This window comes from Chiloscyllium punctatum, chromosome 20 (genome assembly GCF_047496795.1).
Source record: "Chiloscyllium punctatum isolate Juve2018m chromosome 20, sChiPun1.3, whole genome shotgun sequence".
Taxonomy (NCBI): domain Eukaryota; kingdom Metazoa; phylum Chordata; class Chondrichthyes; order Orectolobiformes; family Hemiscylliidae; genus Chiloscyllium; species Chiloscyllium punctatum.
In genome coordinates this window covers 90579131-90603670 of record NC_092758.1, presented here as the reverse complement: position 1 = coordinate 90603670, position 24540 = coordinate 90579131, and the positions used below count along the sequence as shown (strand labels likewise).

Sequence of the window (24540 nt, the reverse complement as noted above, 5' to 3'; positions counted from 1 at the left end):
GGAGGACCTGACTTCACAATCAGTGCTCCACTTTGGAGGGGCGGGGGGTAGGTGTTGGCTATTCAGGCTAAAATAATCTTGGAAAGGGAACTTCAAACGCACAGTGTCAAATAAAATACGCTCTAGTATCTTTTACATGCCCTGACATTTAATGTAGACAGTGAAATCTGGCTGTATCTCCTAGGGGAGCAAACACACAGATAGACTGACCCCGCAGTGAGAAACAAATATAACTATCTCACTGATATTGAAGGAAATGCCTGTTTATCTAAAAGAGCTATTAAAACACCCTTCACACGCAGTGCTTTCACACAATGAATGTGATATAATATTATAACAGAGCAACCTCAATTATTCGAGCAACATGGACGGTGAGTATTTTGTTAGAATAATCGAATGCTGGATAATACTGTTTACCCAAGCAATGGGACCTTACGATCTTGTTTGAATAATCTGAAATTTGGATAATTGGTGTTCGGATAATCGAGGTTCCTCTGTGCAAAGATGTTTATCACAGCACTTACATCTCAATTCCACCTGCAGAATGGTTCTCAGTTCCAATGGTTGTGTTTCTATTTCCTAAAGGTTAGAAAGGTATAAATACAGTGTAATAGAAACATAGAACCTGAATGTAGGCCACTGAGAGCCTGCTCCATTATTCAATATGACCAGGGCTGATCCTATATCGGAATGGTTATTCCTGATGAAGGGCTTTTGCCCGAAACGTTGATTTCGCTGCTCGTTGGATGCTGCCTGAACTGCTGTGCTCTTCCAGCACCACTAATCCTATATCGGAATGCCCTATTCCCATTTCCTTCCTGTAGTCCTTAGTGCCTTTAAAATCTAGAAAACTGAACTCAGTAAAAGATTTGTCCACAGTTATAGTTCTCAAGTTGATGAGAAATTAGCTTTCAGCATTCCCTCGGTCCACCACAGATGGAGAGCAGTGTGTACCATCTACAAGATACACGTCCATTCATCCATAGCAGAATAGACTCATCATTCCACAAACCTGTAAGTCCACCATTGGCCCACTCAAGGCTGAAGGTCTCCCACTCTCACACGCTGTCCTTAATGTTCACCACCCTGATAGCCCACATCCCCACATCCTGAAATTCTCAATGTCTCATCCTTAGAGCCGTGCAGGTTTACAGCACCACACTCCGAAAGAATCATCTGTACCCTGAGCAGACCAAGAGTCTGCTTATTAATATTTTGAGAATCATATTGTGAATCTTGAAATCCACCACTAAACAAACTGTTTCTATTAATGGTTATGTAATTGCTTTAAGTCCACTGGAATTGTCTGGAATGATGGGCTTGATTTGGGACAATATGCCAGAAATAACCTGCTCTGTGTGAAATATCAAATCCACACAGATCAAGTCGCCATTTCATGGCTTCAACATGAGTCATGCTCGGGATTCGCCTGTGACAGCAAACACTTTCTTTGGAACAGGTCAGCTCTGTGTCACAGCGCAGGGGTAAGTTTTCAGTGTGTGGCCTCAATCAACTGATTGATTCTGAACCACTGCAGTCCAGATTGTGTGAGAGTATACCTACAGTGATGTTAGCAAGGGATTTCCAGGATTTTCTCCTGATACAGGAAAGGAATGGTGACAGAACCCCGAGACTGGATGGTGTGTGGCTCTGATGGGAATTTGTAGCTGGGGGTGTTCTAGTGCATCTGCTGCTTAGCTTTCTCGGTAGTAGAGGTTGTGAGTTTGGAAGGTGTGAATGTTGGAGTGTTGCTGGGTTGTTGCAGTATACCTTGTAGGTGGTACACACTGCTGCCGCTGTGCAGCTGTGAAGGGGATGCTGAAAATAATGCAGTTCCAATCAAGTGGGTTGCTTTGTGATGGTGTCAAGCTTCTTATGGGTTGTCACAATTACGTTTATCCAGGCAGATGAAAGTGTTTCATCAAACTCCAAACTTGGGCCTTTTAGATGGTGGATAGCTTTAGAGGAACTCAGGAGGTGAGTTTCCGACCTCTGACCTTCTCTTGTAGCCACTGTGTGTATATGGCTAACCTAGCTCACTTTCTGGTCAATACCAACCCCCAGGGTGTTGATAGAGCAGGTCTCAGTGATGATAATTCCATTGGCTGTGAAGGAATGATGGTTGGCTTCTCTCTTGTTGGAGTTGGTCAATGCCTGACACTTGCCTGACTGTGAATCAGCCCAAGCCCAGATCTTTCTGAATTTGGACTTGGACTGTCTCACTATGTGAGGAGTGGTGAATGGTGCTGAACATTTCAATCATTAGTGAATAGCTACACTCTGACCTGTTGGTGGAGGGAAGGTCATTGACGAAACAGCTGTAGGTGATTGGGCCTTGGACACTATGGCTATGATGGACCAATCAGAGTGAGACCAAATGAGAGCAGTCCTGCCTGAGTGCAGCGAGATGAAGAGGCAGATATCAATAACTGTGTCGAATGATACAGATAGGGTTAGACGGACAGAAAGACCAAGTTTGTTTTTGTCACAGAGAAAGAGTTCATTGTGACACTGGATTTCTCTCTCTTCATGTAGTGTTATGGACCAGGCCAGACCCCCCTCAAAATATTTTAAGAAGGTACCTAGACCTGAACTTGTCTTTATCTTGAAGGTTAATGTCAGGTGCTGTGTTCCGGATGCAACTTGATTGGTCCAACTATCCAACGTTAATCAAAAACACAATTTATTTAAACACTATAACTAAAATACAACAAAAAAGTTAGAATAACTTTATTGGAAAATGTAACTGAATAGCAGGTATAGTAACTATTACTAATTAACTGTTCAGACACTGATTCTCACATGCAGTTCTCCAATCCAGGAGGAAAAAACATCAGGAGAAAATTCAGAGCCAGGAGGCATTCACTGAAGCTTTCAACTCTGCTGTGATCCCAATAGTTTCTGATGTTACTGAGAAACCAAAACCCAGAGATCCTGATCTGTGTGAGCTGGCCACACCCATTCAGGCTGTCTAACAAACCTGAGGCCTCAGAAACTGTTTACTCAAGTGGTCTGGGTTGACTGCTTGACCACCCCTGCCTAACTCAGTACAGGAACTGGACCCATGGACCAATGTCATTAAGCACCACATGGTGACCAACTGAGCTAACCGATCTTATGATACAGAACACAGGCACAGGCTCTTGAACCAAACACAACTGTGACCTTTAGAAAAATGTTGGAGATGTCCGTTGCTTGGATTCCAATTCTCTGAAATTCTCCTGTTTGTCAGAGTGAGCAGGAAACCACGTGATAAGCGAACACACAGTTTACTGAAGTCTGATCCCAGTTCCCAGGTTAGTCATGCTATGATGGAAACAGCTCAGAAACACTCGAATCTTTTTCTTAAAAAATAAGAGTAAGTACTTCACCAAGGATCTGAACCCATTTCAAAAAACAGATGAATATTTGTGGAGAGAAAGCGGAGCTAACATTTCAGGTCCGGTGACTCTTCCTCAGAACTGACAGGGTCACTTGACCCAAAACATTAACTCTGCTTTCTCTCCACAGATGTTGCCAGACCTGCTGAGTTTTTCCAGTAATTTCTAATTTTGTTTCTGATTTCCAGCACCCAGCGGGTGGCACAGTGGTCAGCACTGCTGCCTCACAGTGCCAGGGTTCCCAGGTTCAATTCCAGCCTCAGGTGACTGTCTGTGTGGAGTTTGCACACTCTCCCCGTGTCTGCGTGGATTTCCTCCCACAATCCAAAGATGTGCAGGTCAGGGTGGATTGGCCATGCTAAATTTCCCATAGTGTTAGGTGCATTATCAGAGGTGGGAGAGTTACTCTTCAGAGGGTCAGTGTGGACTTGTTGGGCTGAAGGGCCTGTTTCCACACTGTAGGGAATCTAATCCACAGTTCTTTTGGTTTTTAGATATAATTCGATATGATTTAATTATTCCCCAAGAGTAAGTGCTTATGGACTCCCTTCCTGTAATTTGTTACTTGCTGCCCAGGCTTGCCTTCCTCCTTTCCCTGCCAATACCAAATGGCCTGTTCTGTATTACAAACCCTGCATTCCCATTAATATTCTGTGTTTCTACATTTCTGTGCTCTGATAAGTGTTACCTTTTTTTTCCCCATTGCATTCTTGCCTTTCAAATTTGTTCAATCATAATCTCATTCTTACCTTCCTCCTCAGCTTTGCTGGAGTTACAGTTGAGTTGCTCTTTCTCAGAAACTCCAAGGGATGCTGCGTTTTCACTGTTACGTAGAAGGGGAGACCAGCTGCCAACACTTAACGTACTCCACTCCTTAGACAGAAACAGATCACTTTCTCCATGATGGTGTTTTAATGACCGCCCTCTCTGTATAGGGACAGAGGAAACACTCTCCTTCGGCTGCTCAGTGGGAGCTGACTTCCTTGGTCTGGACCACATTCGCCCCAGCAGCTTAATGGCGTTTTGCTGTGATCGATAGTGCGATATCTTCCACACATTACTGCTCAAATTCTTCTTCTCTTCCGGAAAAGATTTCATGTCGTGTGCCTCCTGTTGGAAATAAGAAGTTGACAAAGTGCATGACAACAGCCAGCGTGGGGAGGGGGTTAGATCGAATGCAGGTGGACCAGAGGCTAGAGGAACAGGAAGGTTGGGGAGGACCAAGGCGTGAGAAAAGCACAGCAGGTCAGGCAGCATCCGAGGAGCAGGAAAATCAACGTTTCGGATAACAGCCCTTCATCAGGAAAAGAGGCAGGAAGCCTCCAGGGTGGAGGGATGAATGATGGAGGGAAGCTGGGAAGAAGATAGCAAAGAGTACAATAGGTGAGTGGGGGAGGGGATGGAGGTGATAGGTCAGAGGGGAGGTGGGAGTCGATAGGTGGAAAAGAAGATAGGCCGGTAGGACAGGTCATAGGGACAGTGCTGAGCTGGAAGTTTAGAACTAGGGTGAGGTGGGGGAAGGGGAAATGAAGAAACTGTTGAAGTCCACATTGATGCCCTGGGGTTGAAGTGTTCCGAGGTGGAAGATGAGGCGTTCTTCCTCCAGGCGTCGAGTGGTGAGGGAACGGCGGTGAAGGAGGCCCAGGACCTCCATGTCCTCGGCAGAGTGGGAGGGGGAGTTCAAATGTTGGGCCACAGGGTTGTGTGGTTGATTGGTGCGGGTGTCCCGGAGATGTTCCCTAAAGCGCTCTGCTAGGAGACGTCCAGTCTCCCCAATGTAGAGGAGACCACATCGGGAGCAATGGATACAATAAATGATATTGGTAGATGTGCAGGTAAAACTTTGGTGGATGTGGAAGGCTCCTTTAGGGCCTTGGATGGAGGTGACGGAGGAGGTGTGGGTGCAGGTTTTGCAAATCCTGCAGTGGCAGGGGAAGGTGCCAGGATGGGAGGGTGGGTTGTTGCGGGGCTTGGACCTGACCAGGTAGTCACAGGTGGGAACGGTCTTTGCGTAAGGTGGAAAGGGGTGGGGAGGGAAATATATCCCTGATAGTGGGGTCTGTTTGGAGGTGGCGGAAATGTCGGCAGATGATTTGGTTTATGCAAAGGTTGGTAGGGTGGAAGGTGAGCACCAGGGGCGTTCTGTCCTTGTTACGGTTGGAGGGGTGGGGTTTGAGGGCGGAGGTGCGGGATGTGGGCGAGATGCATTGGAGGGCATCTTTAACCGCGTGGGAAGGGAAATTGCGGTCTCTAAAGAAGGCAGCCATCTGGTGTGTTCTGTGGTGGAACTGGTCCTCCTGGGAGCAGATACGGCAGAGGCGGAAGAATTGAGAATACGGGATGGCATTTTTGCCGGAGGTAGGGTGGGAAGAGGCGTAATCCAGGTAGCTGTGGGAGTCGGTGGGTTTGTAAGAAATGTCAGTGATGAGTCGGTCATCATTAATGGAGATGAAGAGGTCCAGGAAGGGGAGGGAGGTGTCAGAGATGGTCCAGGTAAATTTAAGGTCAGGGTGGAATGTGTTGGTGAAGTTGATGAATTGCTCAACCTCCTTGCGGGAGCACGAGGTGGCGCCAATGCAGTCATCAATGTAGCGGAGGAAGAGGTGGGGAGTGGTGCCGGTGTAATTACGGAAGATGGACTGTTCTACGTAGCCAACAAAGAGACAGGCATAGCTGGGGCCCATACGGGTGCCCATGGCTGCCCCTTTGGTCTGGAGGAAGTGGGAGGATTCAAAGGAGAAATTGTTAAGGGTGAGGGCCAGTTCGGCCAAACGAATGAGAGTGTCAGTGGAAGGGTACTGTTGGGGACGTCTGGAGAGGAAAAAACGGAGGGCTTGGAGGCCCTGGTCATGGCGGATGGAGGTGTAGCGGGATTGGATATCCATGGTGAAGATGAGGCGTTGGGGGCCGGGGAAACGGAAGTCTTGGAGGAGGTGGAGGGCGTAGGTGGTGTCTCGAACATATGTGGGGAGTTCCCGGACTAGGGGGGATAGGACAGTGTCGGGGTAGGTAGAGATGAGTTCAGTGGGGCAGGAGCATGCTGAGACAATGGGTCGGCCAGGGTGGTCAGGCTTGTGGATCTTGGGAAGGAGTAGAATCGGGCAGTGCGGGGTTCCCGGACTTTGAGGTTGGGAAGCTGTGGGTGGGAGCCTCCTCAGGTGATGAGGTTCTGTATGGTTTGGGAGGTGATGATTTGGTGATGTGGTGGTGGTGTCATGGTCGAGGGGGACGGTAGGAGGAGGTGTCTTCAAGTTGGGGCCTGGCTTCAGTGGTGTAGAGGTCAGTGCACCAGACTACCACTGTACCCCCTTTATCTGCTGGCTTGATGGTGAGGTCGGGATTGGAGCAGAGGCAGTAGAGGGCAGCGCAATAGGAAAGGATTAGAAGGATATGGGCCAAGTGCATGGGGTTAGCTTGGATGGACATTTTGGTCAGCATGGACCAATTTTGGGCCTAAGGGCCTGTCTGTGCTGTAGGACTCTGTGACTCTAGAAGGGGTCATCAACTGTTTACAGGATAGCTGCTGGCTTATTTCATCCAATTGTTGCTATGTTTGTACAAGTAATGGGTGCTTTCTAGATCTGTTCTAGATCTGTTCTGAAATCTGCAGGCAGTGGGATGTTCAGTGCTTTTTCACTCAAAAGGCTACTGCAGGAACCAGCTGATCCCACACAGGGGTCTGCAGGAACCAGCTGATCCCACACAGGGGTCTGCAGGAACCAGCTGATCCCACACAGGGGTCTGCAGGAACCAGCTGATCCCACACGAGGGTCTGCAGGGACCAGCTGATCCCACACAGGGGTCTGCAGGAACCAGCTATTCCCACACGAGGGTCAGCAGGAACCAGCTGATCCCACACAGGGGTCTGCAGGAACCAGCTGATCCCACACAGGGGTCTGCAGGAACCAGCTGATCCCACACAGGGGTCTGCAGGAACCAGCTGATCCCACACAGAGGTCTGCAGGAACCAGCTGATCCCACACGAGGGTCTGCAGGGACCAGCTGATCCCACACGAGGGTCTGCAGGGACCAGCTGATCCCACACAGGGGTCTGCTGGGAGGCATTCCCTTTGGAATACAGCCTGACGGGGAGATTGAACAGAGGCCACGTTGAGTAGGAGAAGTTGCTGGAAGAGGAGAAGCAGGAGAGAGGAACTTTCAGCGGAACAATGTATCTAATCAGGAATGTTCAGGCAGAGATTCCCTTCTTGGATGTTCAATCAGGAAGAGAGGGCAGCATCTTGTATCCTCCATCATATCGGGTTGGGTGGGTGGGTGGGTGGGTGAGGGGTACATTTGATCAGACAGGAAATGGCAGTAGTGGCAGGGCGCAGCCCCCACAATCCTCTCACCTCCATGTCGAGGGGGACAGACCCCTGACCAGCCTTCCTCCCTCACCAATCAGGGTCTTCTCCTGGTGTTCCTGGTCTTTACCCAGTGGTGGGTGGGTGGTCTCACTGTGGGGAACTTGGCAAGCAAACTCATGTTTACCAGCTCCCTGACTGAGTGAATCCAGTGCCAGAGTGAGGGCCTGGTCCTGGGAAGGTTTGGGGGTGGGGATGGGGGTGGGTGGGAACCTGATGCCCACCTCCCTCCAATGACCCCCTGTCCACCCTCAAGCATTCAGTTGCACCTGCGTGCACCCACAATGCAAACGCTCTGATGGATCTTGTGTCACCAATAGCCACCATCTCCCTGTTGGGGGAGGGGGTTGGGGTGGGGGTGGGGAGGGGGGGGGCGCACACACAGAAATGGCCTTTGGCTTCTGATTGGTTAGTACTTCATGGGTACGTGTGACTCCTGGTGTGCCGTCAACATCCAGTACAGTGCAAACCCAGATGGAATTGTGATAAAACTGACCCCTGAGGCTCTCAAACAATGCTATCATGGCCTGCACCCTCTGAGAGAGGCCCACAGCACTGGTCAGGGCAAGTGTCAAAACTCCTGCTGATCTGTTCCACAACTTCATCACCATGGGGGGTGGGGGGGGGGAACAATGCCTACCCCCAGCAAAGTAACATTAGTCAGGAGAAAGAGCAAGGGGAAGGTCATTTAGACAAGCCTGTTCAGCCCCAGACTGTACACGGTGAGATACCAGGAACTGTACTTCCAACTTCCCATTCACCGTCCACTCCGAAACCCACCTTCCCTCTGCTGCTGACCATTACAGCAAAAAACAAAACCCACAAAATAAACATCCCAAATCATGTGTATCAATGGAATCATGCTGTAACACATCCAAATGTATAAACCAGTCACAGACGTGTATTTCCTTAATGTCAATGTCCCTTTGGTGTCCCTATCCAATGATGTTGCCCCAGTGGCTGTTACATAATGTGACAGCCCATTGACCCCATGGTGATGGCCCATTGACCCCATGGTGATGGCCCATTGACCCCATGGTGATGGCCCATCGTCTCCATGGTGATGGCCCATTAATTCATAGTGTCAACCCATTGTCTCTATGGTGATGGCCCATTGACCCCATGGTGATGGCCCATTGACCCCATGGTGATGGCCCATTGACACCATGGTGATGGCCCATTGACCCCATGGTGATGGCCCATCGTCTCCATGGTGATGGCCCATTGACCCCATGGTGATGGCCCATTGACCCCATGGTGATGGCCCATTGACCCCATGGTGATGGCCCATTGAAACCATGGTGATGGCCCATTGACCCCATGGTGATGGCCCATTGACACCATGGTGATGGCCCATTGACCCCATGGTGATGGCCCATTGACACCATGGTGATGGCCCATTGACCCCATGGTGATGGCCCATTGACCCCATGGTGATGGCCCATTGACCCTATGGCTGATGACTGCTCTATAATGCAGATTAACACCAACAGCATGAGTTCAATTGGGTTACAATAAAGGACTCTCCTTCTCAACCTTCCCCTTCGCCTGAGGTGTGGTGACCACAGGAATCAGTTCTGGTACCTCAAATGTTTACAATTTAGAACAATGACTTGGATGACTGGATGTAAAGTATAGCTGCCAAAATTGAAGCTGGCCCAAAGATACATGGGATAATAAGTGTGAAGCAGACACAAGGGATGCTGCAAAGAGAAACAGATACTTCAAATGAGTGTGGCATCTCAAGCATAATATGCGAAAATGTCCTCAGGTTAAAATACTACCCACTGGCTCTCTCTAATGAGAAAGCGACCTTATGCTGCAAAATGTTTGCCTGGTATGGTTCTTATGACTGACCAGTGAAAAGCAAGTATCTCAATGTTTGTCGCCTTTCTTACTTGAACTGCTTGGAGCTCCATCATTTCCCTGTCCTGCCAATCCTTACTCTTTCCCAGGCCAGATTCTCCTCCCATACAACTCCCAACACATTCATCAGTGTACCTCCCATTTCAGTGTTGCACATTCGATAACGTGGTGCTAACCACTTGTTCTTCAGCTCAGTGGTACAAGGGAGCCCAGAGAAAGCATAGAGATATAGAACCCACTTAACAAGGGACTTCTGGAGTTTGAGAGGAATGACTAAGGTTGAAAAGTAATTAATTAAACATTTTTTAGAATTGTATTGGCTGCCATGATGTCCAGAATCACAAAACTATAGAATTGTTACAGTACAGAAGGAGGCCGTTCTGTTTGTTGGTTGCTCGCTAACTCTGCAAAGGAGCAATTTACTTCCTGCTACTCCCCCGGCCTTTTCCCTACAGCACTGCAGATACTTCACATTCAGATAGTAATACAAATTCCTCTGGAATGGCTTGATTGAATCAGTTTCCACCAACTTTCATTCCAGATCCTAACCACTCATTGTATGAAAACGTTTTCCTCAACTCCCCATTGCAGAAATCTTGTTGAGGGTTGAATACCAGCTTGATTAGATTAGATTAGTTACAGTCTGGAAACTCTTCGGCCCAACAAGTCCACACCGACCCACCAAAGTGCACCCCACCCAGACCCATTCCCCTACATTTACCCCTTCACCTAACACAATGGGCAATTTAGCATGGCCAATTCACCTAATCTGTACATCTTTGGACTGTGGGAGGAAACCGGAGCACCCGGAGGAAACCCACGCAGACACAGGGAGAATGTGCAAACTCCCCACAGGCAGTTGCCTGAGGCAGGAATTGAACCCAGGTCTCAGGCGCTGTGAGGCAACAGTGCTAACCACTGTGCCACCTTGCCAAACCCTAAAGTGTGCCCCCTGTTGCCTGTTTCCTGGTGTTGCCTGTTCCCTGGTGTTTCCTATTTCCCTGGTGATGCCTGTTCCCGTGGTGATGCTTGTACCTCTGGTGCTGCCTGTTTCCCTGGTGCTACCTGTTTCACTGGTGCTGCCTGTTCCCTGGTGCTGCCTGTTCCCTGGTGTTGCCTGTTTCCCTGGTACTGCCTGTTCCTCTGGTGCTGCCTGTTCCCTGGTGCTGCCTGTACCTCTGATGAAGCCTGTTCCCTGGTGCTGCCTGTTTCCCTGGTGATGCCTGTTTCCCTGGTGCTACCTGTTTCACTGGTGCTGCCTGTTCCCTGGTGATGCATGTACCTCTGGTGCTGCCTGTTCCCTGGTGTTGCCTATTTCCCTGGTACTGCCTGTTCCTCTGGTGATGCCTGTTCCCCCGGTGCTGCTTGTTCCCTGGTGCTGCCTGTACCTCTGGTGATGCCTGTTTCCCTGGTGCTGCCCTGTTTCCCTGGTGATGCCTGTACCTCTGGTGCTACCTGTTTCACTGGTGCTGCCTGTTCCCTGGTGATGCATGTACCTCTGGTGCTGCCTGTTCCCTGGTGTTGCCTATTTCCCTGGTACTGCCTGTTCCTCTGGTGATGCCTGTTCCCCCGGTGCTGCTTGTTCCCTGGTGCTGCCTGTACCTCTGGTGATGCCTGTTTCCCTGGTGCTGTCCTGTTTCCCTGGTGTTGCCTGTTCCCTGGTGATGCCTGTACCTCTGGTGCTGCCTGTTACCCTGTGCTGCCTGTACTTCTGGTGATGCCTGTTCCCTGGTGCTGCCTGTTTCCCTGGTGCTGTCTGTTCCCGTGGTGCTGCCTGTTCCCTGGTTATGCCTGTACCTCTGGTGCTGCCCTATTTCCCTGGTGTTGCCTGTTCCCTGGTGATGCCTGTACATCTGATGCTGCCTGTTCCCTGGTGCTGCCTGTTCGCTGGTGCTGCCTGTTCGCTGGTGCTGCCTGTTCGCTGGTGCTGCCTGTTTCCCTGGTGCTGCCTGTACCTCTGGTGCTGCCTGTTCCCTGGTGCTGCCTGTTTCCCTGGTGCTGCCTGTTCGCCTGGTGCTGCCTGTATCTCTGGTGCTGCCTGTACCTCTGTTGCTGCCTGTTCCCCTGGTGCTGCCTGTACCTCTGGTGCTGCCTATTTCCCTGGTGCTGGCTGTTTCCCTGGTGATGCCTGTTTCCCTGGTGATGGCTGTTCTCCTGCTGCAGCCCGTTCCCTGGTGATGCCTGTTCCCTGGTGATGCCTGTTTCCCTGGTGATGCCTGTTCCCCTGCTTCTGCCTGTTCCCTGGGGACAGGTGAAGCTAGGGAACAAGACCCCAGCTGACCCGTCCCTCTAGACCAAACGAGTGGCTCAGGACAGGTGATCCAAGGAGGTGACTGTACCACATCAGTTACTCACACTCAGCATGGGGGTGTGGGGATAGGTGGGTGTGTGTGCGTGTGGTGGGGGGCAATTAAGGCACTGGAAACATGCCTTTCTTTATGTTTACAAAACATTGAGCTGACATCTCACAAAGACTGTGCGACATTACAGCAACAATTCTGTAGGAGAATTATTTCCCAAACACACAGCATATTTGTAGACCAGAGTCAAAATGTATGGCACTGGAAAAGCACAGCAGGTCAGGCAGCATCCGAGGAGCAGGAGAGTCAACGTTTTGAGCATAAGCCCTTCATCAGGAATGATGAAAAGCTGATGCCTGGATCATCGACTCTCCTGCTCCTTGGATGCTGCCTGACCTGCTGTGCTTTTCCAGCGCCACACAGCACCTGCAGTCCTCCCTTTCTCCCACATTTGTAGACCAACCTGTTTCTCGAAATCATCGGCAGTTGTACCATCCAAGTCATCAGTATCTACTTGCTGATTGGCGACTTGAGGCTCTTGATGCCTCTGGACCTGTGGGTATGACTCACTACTGAAGTGACAACTCTGTTTGAGTCGATGACAGCACAGAGCCTCCTTTTCATTTGGACATTCATCATAGTGTAGAGCTGCACGGAGAGCTTGTCTTGACGCCTGGTAATACTTGGTATGTTTGTATTTGGATTTGAGCTTTTTCATGGTGATAAAAGGATGCTTTAAGGCGACATTAGGGGCAGGGCGTTGCCCTGGGTCGTAGGTGAGAATCTTCTTTATGAGTGACACCATGGTCATCTGATCAAATAATTCAGCTTTGAGCTCCTTGTCTGGGAACACAGTTTTGCTCAGGTTGATGGTTGCAAGCTGGTCAAGTGAATGGATGCTTCTTGTTCTGGTCTCCAGTGGTTGTACCATGGTCTCTGCTTGATATTCATCCACTGTTTTCAGTGTCCACTGGTAGGTGGAATTAATTTGACGAGCTTTTTTGAAGAAATGGTGGGTTTTGCTAGCTACTTCCAACAGGTGGTCACTCGGGAGCCCCTGGGTTTCAACAATATACCTGATCTGGTCATACTCATTCGTGCCAGGGTAGATGGGCCAGCCCAGGTGCAGCTCCGCAATAACACAGCCAAGGGACCACATGTCCAACTTTTCACAGAATGGTAATCCCAGCAAGATCTCAGGGGATCGGTAAAATCTCGACTGAATGTATGGCCCTTTGGAAGGGAACAAAAAACTTTTGATTAGATTCCCTACAGTGTGGAAACAGACCCTTCGACCCAACAAGTCCACACCGACCCTCCGAAGAGTAACCCATCCAGACCTATTTCCCTCTGACTAATGTAACTAACACTATGGGCAAGTTAGCATGGCCAGTTCACCTGACCTGCACATCTTTGGACTGTGGGAGGAAACCGGAGCACCCGGAGGAAACCCACGCAGACACGGGGAGAACGTGCAAACTCCACACAGTCACCCAAGGCTGGAATCAAACCTGGGTCCCTGGTGCCGTGAGGCAGCAGTGCTAACCACTGAGCCACCATGCCACCCTTAAATTGTGAAAGAAGCAAGAAGCAATGAAACCTGGGGACATGTCCTATTATAATAACCGTACACGGTTATTCAAGTTTCATTTATCTCATGGAATGTTGAAATATTCTGCAAAAAGCTTTAAAACCTCAGCATGTATAGGCGAGGATGTGAGTCTCACATCCATTCCAGTTGGATCAGAGTTTCCAACCCTGCCCTGTTGGCACCAACCTGACCCACCAAACGAGCCAGAGTGGCCTCCCATGGAATCCAACTGGCCATGGCACAATGCGGTTTGACCCACCCGGGGGAGTTTGGAGCCAGGCCGGTGGTGGAAGGAGTCCCAGTTTGCTTTTTGCTGCACGGCTGACCCCCTTTGTCCACCAGGAGAAAGTGAGGACTGTAGATACTGGAGATCAGAGTCGAGAGTGTGGTGCTGGAAAAGCACAGCCGGTCAGGCAGCATCTGATGAAGGGCTTTTCCCCGAAACATCGATTCTCCTGCTCCTCGGACCTGCTGTGCGTTTCCAGCAACACACTGTCCTCTCCTCAGTCCTCTGCCTGCCGTTGTCGGTAGCTGCTAGGAGGTTTCACACATTGACCCTTGCCCCTGTCTGGCTGCACGATGATCTTTAGCCAATGAATCCTGATATAGGCCATGAACTCAGAGCCATCTTGTCAGATGTGGGGGTTTAAAGAGAGTTTAAGGGTTACTGCGGATTATATCTGCCATAAATGCTGTTGGATGCGAATCTTATCAGATCGAGTGGATCGGTTGGAGAGACAGATAGAAGCGATGAGGAATTTGCAACAGCAACAGTATGTGATGGATGGCAGTTATAGGAAGGGGGGAACGTCTCAGATACAGTCACATAGATGGGTTAACTCCAGGAAGGGTAAGAGAGGTCGACACCTAGGGCAGGAGTCTTTTGTGGGTATACCTATTTCAAACAGGTATGCTGTTTTGGAAAATGTAGGGGGTGATGGATTCTCAGGGGAACGTAGCGCAAACAGCCAAGTTTCTGGTATTGAGACTGGCTCGAATGCAATGAGGGGTACACCGGCTTCAAGAGATCAATTGTGTTAGGGGATTCTCTAGTCCGAGGTACAGACAGACGTTTCTGTGGCCAGCAGAGAAAAAGCAGAATGGTGTGTTGTTTCCCTGGTGCCAGCATCAAGGATGTCTCAGAGAGGGTGCAGAATGTTCTCATGGGGGAGAGGGGTCAGCAGGAGGTCACTGTACACATTGGAACCAACGACATAGGAAGGGAAAAGGTTGAGACTCTGAAGGGAGATTACAGAGAGTTAGGCAGAAATTTGAATAGGAGGTCCTCAAACGTAGTAATATCTGGATAACTCCCAGTGCTACGAGCTAGTGAGGGCAGGAATAGGAGGATAGAGCAGATGAACGCATGGCTGAGGAGCTGGTGTATGGGAGAAGGATTCACATTTTTGGATCATTGGAATCTCTTTTGGGATAGAAGTGACCTGTACAGAAAGGACGGATTGCACCTAAATTGGAAGGGGACTAATATACTGGCAGGGAGATTTGCTAGAGCTGCTCAGTAGGATTTAAACTAGTAAGGTGAGGGGGGGGGTGGGACCCAGGGAGATAGTGAGGAAAGAGATCAATCTGAGACTGGTACAGTTGAGAACAGAAGCGAGTCAAACAGTCAGGGCAGGCAGGGACAAGGTAGGACTAATAAATTAAACTGCATTTATTTCAATGCAAGGACCTAACAGGGAAGGCTGAGATCAGAGGTTGGGTAACGTGGTGCCACTGTTTAAGCAGGGTGGTAAGGACAAGCCAGGGAATTATAGACCAGTGAGCCTGATCTCAGTGGTGGGTAAGTTGTTGGAGGGAATCCTGAGGGACAGGATGTACATGTATTTGGAAAGGCAAGGACTGATTAGGGATAGTCAACATGGCTTTGTGTGTGGGAAATCATGTCTCACAAACTTGATTGAGTTTTTTGAAGAAGTAACAAAGAGGATTGATGAGGATAGAGCGGTAGGTGTGATTTATATGGACTTCAGTAAGGTGTTCGACAAGGTTCCCCATGGGAGACTGATTAGCAAGGTTAGATCTCATGGAATACAGGGAGAACTAGCCATTTGGATACAGAACTGGCTCAAAGGTAGAAGACAGAGGGTGGTGGTGGAGGGTTGTTTTTCAGACTGGAGGCCTGTGACCAGTGGAGTGCCACAAGGATTGGTGTTGGGCCCTCTACTTTTCGTCATTTATATAAATAATTTGGATGCAAGCATAAGAGGTACAGTTCGTAAGTTTGCAGACGACACCAAAATTGGAGGTGTAGTGGACAGCAAAGAGGGTTACCTCAGTTTACAACAGGATCTTGACCAGATGGGCCAATGGACAGAGAAGTGGCAGATGGAGTTTAATTCAGATAAATGTGAGATGCTGCATTTTGGGAAAGCAAATCTTAGCAGGATTTATACACTTAATGGTAAGGTCCTAGGGAGTGTTGCTGAACAAAGAGACCTTGGAGTGCAGGTTCATAGCTCCTTGAAAACGGAGTCGCAGGTAGACAGGATAGTGAAGAAGGCGTTTGGTATGCTTTCCTTTATTGGTCAGAGTATTGAGTACAGGAGTTGGGAGGTCATGTTTGATTAGATTAGATTAGATTACTTACAGTGTGGAAACAGGCCCTTCGGCCCAACAAGTCCACACCGACCCGCCGAAGCGCACCCACCCAGACCCATTCCCCTACATTTACCGCTGCACCTAACACTACGCGCAATTTAGCATGGCCAATTCACCTAACCTGCACATTTTTGGACTCCCGGAGAACACCCACGCAGACACGGGGAGAACGTGCAAACTCCACACAGTCAACTGCCTGAGGCGGGAATTGAACCTGGGTCTCTGGCGCTGTGAGGCAGCAGTGCTAACCGCTGTGCCACCGTGCCGCCCGTTTTGCTGCTGTACAGGACATTGGTTAAGCCACTGTTGAAATATTGTGTGCAATTCTGTTCTCCTTCCTATTGGAAGGATGTTGTGAAACTTGAAAGGGTGAGAAAAGGTTTACAAGGATGTTGCCAGGGTTGGAGGATCTGAGCTACAGGGAGAGGCTGAACAGGCTGGGGCTGTTTTCCCTGGAGCATCGGAGGCTGAGGGGTGACCTTATCGAGGTTTACAAAATTATGAGGAGCATGGATAGGGTAAATAGGCAAAGTCTTTTCTCTGGGGTTGGGGAGTCCAGAACTAGAGGGGATAGGTTTAGGGTGAGAGGGGAAAGATATAAAAGAGACCTAAGGGGCAACTTTTTCACGCAGATGGTGGTGCATGTGTGGAATGAGCTGCCAGAGGATGTGGTGGAGGCTGGTACAATTACAACATTTAAGAGGCATTTGGATGGGTATATGAATAGGAAGGGTTTGGAGGGATATGGGTTGGGTGCTGGCAGGTGGGACTAGATTGGGTTGGGATATCTGGTCGGCATGGAGGGGTTGGACCGAAGGGTCTGTTTCCGTGCTGTACCTCTCTATGACTCTGGCTCAGAGGCAGGGACACAACCCAGCACATCGAAGACCTTCAGCATTAGGCATGTATCTTTAACATTTTAAATATTAAATGTATGAAGACTCCCCCAACTGTGGGATGAACAGAAACAGCGGCTACGTGGGGTGAAGAAGGTTTCCCCAAGATGTGAAAGTCTGATCGAAGCTTTAGGCTGAGAGCTGTCTCTTTCAATCTAGTTACAACACACACAATGACAGCTCAGGTCCTTTTACTGATATCATCCTGTTCTCTGCAGTTTACAGCTTCAGGAGAGAGGATGAATTCAAATGTCACAGGAACTAGCTGCAGGAGTAGGCCATTCGGCCCTCCAAGCCTGCACCATCTTTTAATTTGATCATGGCTGACCATCCAATCTCAGTGTCCCACAGCCACTTTCTCCCCATACCCTCAAATAGAGGTCACTCAAACAGCTACAACATAACTGGCTTTGCTCATGGATTATTGATGATTCCTTTCTCGATCTGAATGATCTGATACAGAAAACCAAGTGATAGCCAATAAACCATTCTGTGAGAAACAACAAGGCCAAAATAAGAAAGAGGTACGGTTGAGAAAAACAAAGGGGGGTCACCAGAAAATGGAGGTGCTCAGTCTTTGAGTCGCCTTTCACATAAATTACAGGAAATAAACATGCAGGTACAGCAAGCAACCAGGAGCTCATATTACAGTTGCCTTTAATACAAACACTTGCAGTCAAAGAGTAAGGAAGTCTTGCTGCAGTGTGAGTATATCTCTGGGTTTCTTTACTTAAAGAAGGAAATACTGGCTTGAACAGGCAGTAATTAAGGTTCTCAAGATTGAATCCTGAGATGTAATGATTTCCTGTTCAGAAAAACTAATGAAGAGCATGCCAATCCTCTTCCGAGTTGAGATGAATGTAAGGTATTCCATGTGAAACTGATGAAGCTTTTATCATTTCCCCGGTTGAAAAGTTTAGAATTGGGAGCGGTAGTCTCAGGAAAAAAAGGATCATCCAATCTGGGACTGAGGTAAGATATGGGGCGGCACGGTGGCTCAGTGGTTAGCACTGGAGTTTGCACATTCTCCCCGTGTCTGCGTGAGTTTCCTCCAGCTGATCCAGTTTCCTCCTACAATCCAAAGATGTGCAGGTCAGGTGAATTGGCCAGGCTAAGGTGCCTGCAGTGTTAGGTGCATTAGTCAGAGGGAAATGGGTCTGGGTGGGTTACTCTTTGGAAGGTTGGTGTGGACTGGTTGGGCTGAAGGGCCTGTTTCCACACTGTAAGGGATGTAATCTTAACAAAAAGAAAGGTTTCTCCATTGAATGAGTGCAGAATCATTGGACTTCCCATGGTCAGGGAGCTCTGGCTAAATTGAGGACTACATGCAAGACTGGAGATCAGTTGATTTCTAAGCATTAAGGGAATCAATAGATTATAGAGCAAGGATGGGAAATTGGATTGAATGTCAAAGACTGGCCATTATCTCACTGGATGACTGAAGAGGCCATATGACTTCATTTATCCTTACTGTTTCACTTGAGCAAGCATCTGTAGAACAATGTAGGAGAGGGAACCAGTCAGCCTGAAATTCCTAATTTGGAGATGCCGGTGTTGGACTGGAGTGTACAAAGTTAAAAATCACACAGCACCAGGTTATAGTCCAACAGGTTTAATCGGAAGCTCCAGCTCTCGGAGCGACCCTCCTAAGCATTTGTTTAGATGAGAGCAAACTGAATAGAAGCAAGAAGGCATGGAGTTAGTTCAGTAGCTGGAACCCAGACCCTTTTCAATTTCACTTGGTTTGCACTGGGAGCTGATGAAGGTCTTAAAGGTTTTGTTTCTCCCCTAATTGAGCAACCAGGTAAACATCATGGCTTTAGGAGGGGTCAGGTTTTATTGCAGCTTTCATTCCAAGCTCTCGAGAGAAGTTGCATGGAGTTAATTAGACGTTGGCTTATTCCAGTTGTTTGAAGCTTGAGTCAGTTGTTTCCAGGAACTATAAATAAAGGCCTCCTGCAGTGTAGCCTTGTGTGCATTGAGTACTGCTTTGTGGGAGCTCAGTGCGTACGAGGGAGCTCAGGAGGTGACCCTTTGTTTTTCTCTTGTTTTCAGCTTCCTGTAGTTGATTTTAACTTTGGTGCTGGGGACCAAGTTCCTCAGTAAGTTTATGCTACTGTAGTTGTAGAAGGTGCAACTTGTAAATTGCAGAGATATTTTACTGGATGGTGGGTCAAATTGGCCAAGTAGATGGTACATCCAAACCTTCAGAGGGTCAGTGTGGACTTGTTGGGCCAAATGGCCTGTTTCCACACTGTAGGGAATCTGTGATACACAGTGTATTCCAGGCAGGAAGTGTCATTGCCGGCATAGGCTTAAGCTGCAGTTATCCAAACCTGAGCAGTGTCTGCACAGTAGGGAGCTGTGTGGATAACACATGGGATTAGGGAGGGACTTACACTGAAGGTCAGAGAAAACCAGGCAGACAGTGGCACAGCTACTGTGAGTCTGTCATGCAAGCTGGGTCTTATAGTTGTGAGGGTGATGGTTCTTCAGGAGAGTGCACAGGTTAATGAGACCAGGAGGGAGAGCTGTATTGGGAAGGAGGAAGATCAATATTGAGCAACAAATGGAAGGGACATCATCTGGAGATCAGACAGGTATTTCTGTGGGTGTTGATGTGACTCCAGGACTGAATATTGTCTCCCTAGTTCCTAGAGCCTTGATTGGTGATGCCTAGCATGAGGAGACATAGCTTTAAATTGAGGGGTGATAGATATAGGACAGATGTCAGGGGTAGTTTCTTTACTCAGAGAGCAGTAAGGGCTTGGAATGCCCTACCTGCAACAGTAGTAGACTCACCAACTTTAAGGGCATTTAAATGAGCATTGTATAAACATATGTTGAAAATGGAATAGTGTAGGATAGATGGGCTTCAGATTGGTTCCACAGGCCACTGCAACATTGAGGGCTGAAGGGCCTGTACTGTGTTGTATTGTTCTATTTTCTATGCTCTAGGGTAAAGGACATTGTGGGGCACCTGGGGGCCATCTTCCTATGGGAGGGTGTTCAGTCAATGCTTGTGGTCCATATTGTGACCAATGACTTAGGTAGGAATGACAGTGAGGTCCTGAAAGCAGATTTCAGAGAGCTAACTAGGAGATTAAGCATTAGTCTCAGGATTATTCCCAGTCCCATGTGACAGTGAGTACCAGAATTGGGTGAAGTGAGTGAGTCAAACACGTACTTGGAAAGCAGGGGTAAGAGGATGGGTGTTTGATTTTTGGGGCATGCCAACTGCTTCTGGAGTGGGTGTAAGCTGTACAAACTGGGTGGTGTACACCTGAACAGCACCAGGCTAACCCTCCCTGCAGGGAGTTGGGAACTTGACGGCAAATACGCACCAGGGAATGGGAGGCAGAAACTAACTCACCCACTCTGAAAGACAGAAGAAGCAGATTTTCAAAGAAAACACAAGGAAGTGGCAGCCTGAGCAATGTATATATTTAAATGTATGTATTTAAATGTATATATTTAAATGTATGTATTTAAATGCAAGGAGTTAAGGGAATGTAAGAACTAGGAGCAGGAGTAGGCCATCCAACCCATTGACGCTGCTCCCCCATTCAATATGATCATGGCTGATCTTTTCATGGACTCAACTCCCCTTCCCCGCCCTCTCACTGTAACCCTTCATTCCATTACTGACCAAAAATCCATCCAGCTCCACCTTACAAACATTCAGTGAGGAAGCCTCAACCCCTTCCCTGGGCAGGGAATTCCACAGATTCACAACCCTCTGGGTGAAGGAGTTCCTCCTCAGCTCAGTCCGAAACCTGCCCCCCCTTATTTTGAGGCTGTGTCCCCTAGTTCTAGCTTCACCCACCAATGGAAACAACCTCCCTGCTTCTATCATATCAATTCCCTTCATCATTTTAAATGTTTCTATTAGATCCCTCCTCATTCTTCTAAATTCCAATGAGTATAATCACAGTCTACTCGGTCTCTCCTCATAAGCCAACCCCAGAATCAACCCAGTGAACCCCCTCTGCACCCCCTCCAGTGCCAGTGCATCCTTTCTCAAGTAAGGAGACCATAACTGTACACAGTACTCCAGGTGTGGCCTCACCAGGACCCTGTACAGCTGCAGCATAACCTCCTGCATTTAAACTCAACCCCTTTAGCAATGAAGGACAATATTCCATTTGCTTTCTTAATTACCTGCTGCACCTGCAAACCAACTTATTGTGATTCAGGCAGATTCACCTCAACACACAGAGGACGTGCTTCCCATTATTTCTGGACTTGCCTGTGTCTAAAATGTACAGATCTCAGTGACTAGAGAGCGGCGCTGGAAAATCACAGCAGGTCAGGCAGCATCCGAGGAGCAGGAGAATTGATGTTTCCAGCATAAGCCCTTCATTAGGAATCCTGATGAAGGGTTTTTGCCCGAAATGTCTATTCTCCTGCTCCTCAGACATTGCCTGACCCACTGTGCTTTTCCAGCACCACACATTCAACTCTGATCTCCAGCATCTGCAGTCCTCACTTTCTCCTAATGGATCTCAGTGACTGAATATATACATAGACTGAGAACCGCCCCCCCCCTCCCCACCCCAGCTTCAGTTGGGTGGGGAAATCCAAAGATTTACAATCAATCAAGGGAAGAAATACCTTTTCATATCAACTTAAAATGGATTCTGAGACTGTGACCCTTGGATCTAGACTCTCCAGCCAGAAACAATGCCAGCTTAGCATCTCACCCTCAAACAATTTGCTATGTTTCATTGGTAAGTGTCATTTATCTGCCTGTTTGTTAAAGGAAAATCACCTTCATGGTTTTACACTTAAAATAAGATCTGAAAGTTTGATCAGAAGTCATAAACAAGTCAATTAGCTCCACCCCAAACTTATTCCTTGAACAACACCATCAGCACTTCCCATCGGAATAGATGTTTTTGAATGAACAGTTGTCAAAGGGGTTTAGATTAGATTACAGTGTGGAAACAGGCCCTTCGGCCCAACAAGTCCATACCGACCCGCAACCCACCCAGACCCATTCCCCTACATTTACCCCTTCACCTAACACTATGTGCAATTTAGTGTGGCCAGTTCACCTAACCTGCACATCTTTGGACAGTGGGAGGAAACTGGAGCACCCGGAGGAAACCCACGCAGACACAGGGAGAATGTGCAAACTCCACACAGACAGTCGCCTGAGGCGGGAATTGAACCCGGGTCTCTGGTGCTATGAGGCAGCAGTGCTAACCACTGTGGCCTATACTGATTGCAAGATTCCTTCATTCCTGCTCAAACTAATTATCATTCACTATTCAAGATAAATGGTTGAGTGTCCCTCAGCACTGAGTATAGAAAAACTTAAAATGAGTACATACCTTTAATTTGCTGAATTTCAGACAATATGCAGGCTGAACCAAAATCAATCACCTTGACTTTGAAAGGAAATTGAGCCTGTTCAACAAGCATGATATTTTCAGGTTTGATGTCTGTGTGGACAATAGAGAGCTCCTTCAGTTTCTGCAGAGCAATTAGAACCTGTTTGGTGATCGACCGAATGTGCTTGGTTGGCAGAGGGACAAAATTGTTTTCCCTCTGATACTCATATAAACTCTGCTCCAGGAGTTCGAACACCAGGCACAACTTGGTGTCATCATTAAAGGACTCAAAAAAACGAACAATGTGGAACTTGTCCGAATTGACAGTTCCCAACATTCGCAGCATTTTTAACTCGCACTTGATTACTCCTTTCCGGAAGGTGTAGTTCCTGATGATCTTTATGGCCACAAAGTGGCTGGAGCCCCTTTTCCAACATTTTGCCACTTCTCCAAATGTTCCTTTCCCTAAAACAGTAATGACGTCATAGACATCAGTGTCAGAGTACATTACAGACATTTTCAAACAGGATTCCCAATGTCTAATCTTCTCAGTACTCAAATAAATCTCCACTGTCTCCAACAACAGAACCTTCAGGCATGTTCCAGTTCACTGGCTATCACTGTGATGTAAGAGGAGTCACATTGTGACCTAGGTTCACCACTCGATAACCGTCTACCCAGCAACAGGAATTGTGCTGACCACCATTTGGCACCGTGAGTTCCACCGATGGTCTAACTTGAATCTCACATTGTTTTATTCAGGACCAAGTTAAACCATCTGGAGAGGGTGCATTTAATCAATGTTGAAGTTAACTGCAGACATCTGACTGAGCTTAGACAGTCCAAAGGATTTGATCTCGACTGGACTGCCACTGAAGTTATAGTCTATTGAGTCACAGAGTGACTATAACACACACAGTCGCAGTATGGAACTCTAGAAATCTCGCATCATGTCTCTCTGAGACCAGGTAAGGACCACACACTAGAACATCAACAGAGCACCTGATCCAATTGCCACATTATCAACACACGTTGTGATTGGTGTGATTTTGCCTCTGTCAGGGTTTTTATTAACCTGATGTGGCAATTCTGATGTTAACCCTTGTAGCAGAAAGAAAACTGACATGGATATCATGTTATTGTCGGATCCAACAGATGGTTATTACAGCTCCTGTTACACACAAACATTACCTTCATGGGCACAGTAGGTGTCCAGGCTCAGAGTAACAGGTTACAACAGAGTAGCGTGCTTCATGCAGTGTGCCATGCTTCAGGTGATCAGAGATAAAATGGAACACGAGACATTCCACCCAGTGATGACAGTTATACCGACATCCTATAAGAATTACACAGTGACCATTTTACTTAAAGGTTACACATTTGAAGTGAAGTTAAGAGATAGACTTCTCTCTGTAAAACCAAACGCATGCATGTGCCCAGTGAAAATGCTACCTCTGCACCATCTACCCGAACTTAGTGCCTTGAAAAATCATTGAAAAATCAGTTCAGCCAAATACAGTCCAAAATGATGAGCAGTATTCTGAGCAGGTTTACCACAGTAATTTACCTCTCACATTGTCTTTAGGATACTTTCAAATATTACCATGAATGTCCAAAACACACGGGGCACCCAATGCACTGATTCTTCATCTGAAATTGTTCCTCCACTCACACCTACACAATGGAAAGCAATGCCCAAGTCTCACAAAAAGCCCGCCATTTTTGAACGTACCAGTTATCTTATCGACTATGGGCTGCACAATGACAAGTTACTGTAACTACGTCCACTGGAAGTTTCTTTCTTCTCGAACTGAGCCTGCAGTAAAAACACAATCTATAATGGGCAACGATTTTCCAATCCTGAACTCTTACCCAGTAGCAAAAAGAAGCTCTCAAAAACCCCGACAGGGTATGGGAGATGTGTCAGACTGTATTTCCCCCACCTCTGGGTTTGTAAACATAGCTTTGCTTCTTTCTCACAATACTTTTTTTCCTCAAAATTATAAAAGATGATCTTTAGAGGGATCCTAGGCATTGTAAAGGGGTGTGTGGGGAAATGACAGCTGCACTGCTGGCCACGCTGCCAGAAGATGGCAGTATTTCACACTATCTCACTTCGGCCTGGCTCTGTTCTGCTGTATGGGATTTTTAAGATAAATTCCTCAGTCACCTTGAATCATTTGTACAC

At 47.9% G+C, this 24540-nt stretch overlaps 1 pseudogene; it reads right to left on the bottom strand.

The window, feature by feature from the left end:
• Window positions 1-4097: 4097 nt before the first annotated feature.
• LOC140491836 (homeodomain-interacting protein kinase 4 pseudogene) lies at window positions 4098-22869 on the bottom strand (annotated as a pseudogene).
• Between the last annotated feature and the right edge of the window lie 1671 nt (window positions 22870-24540).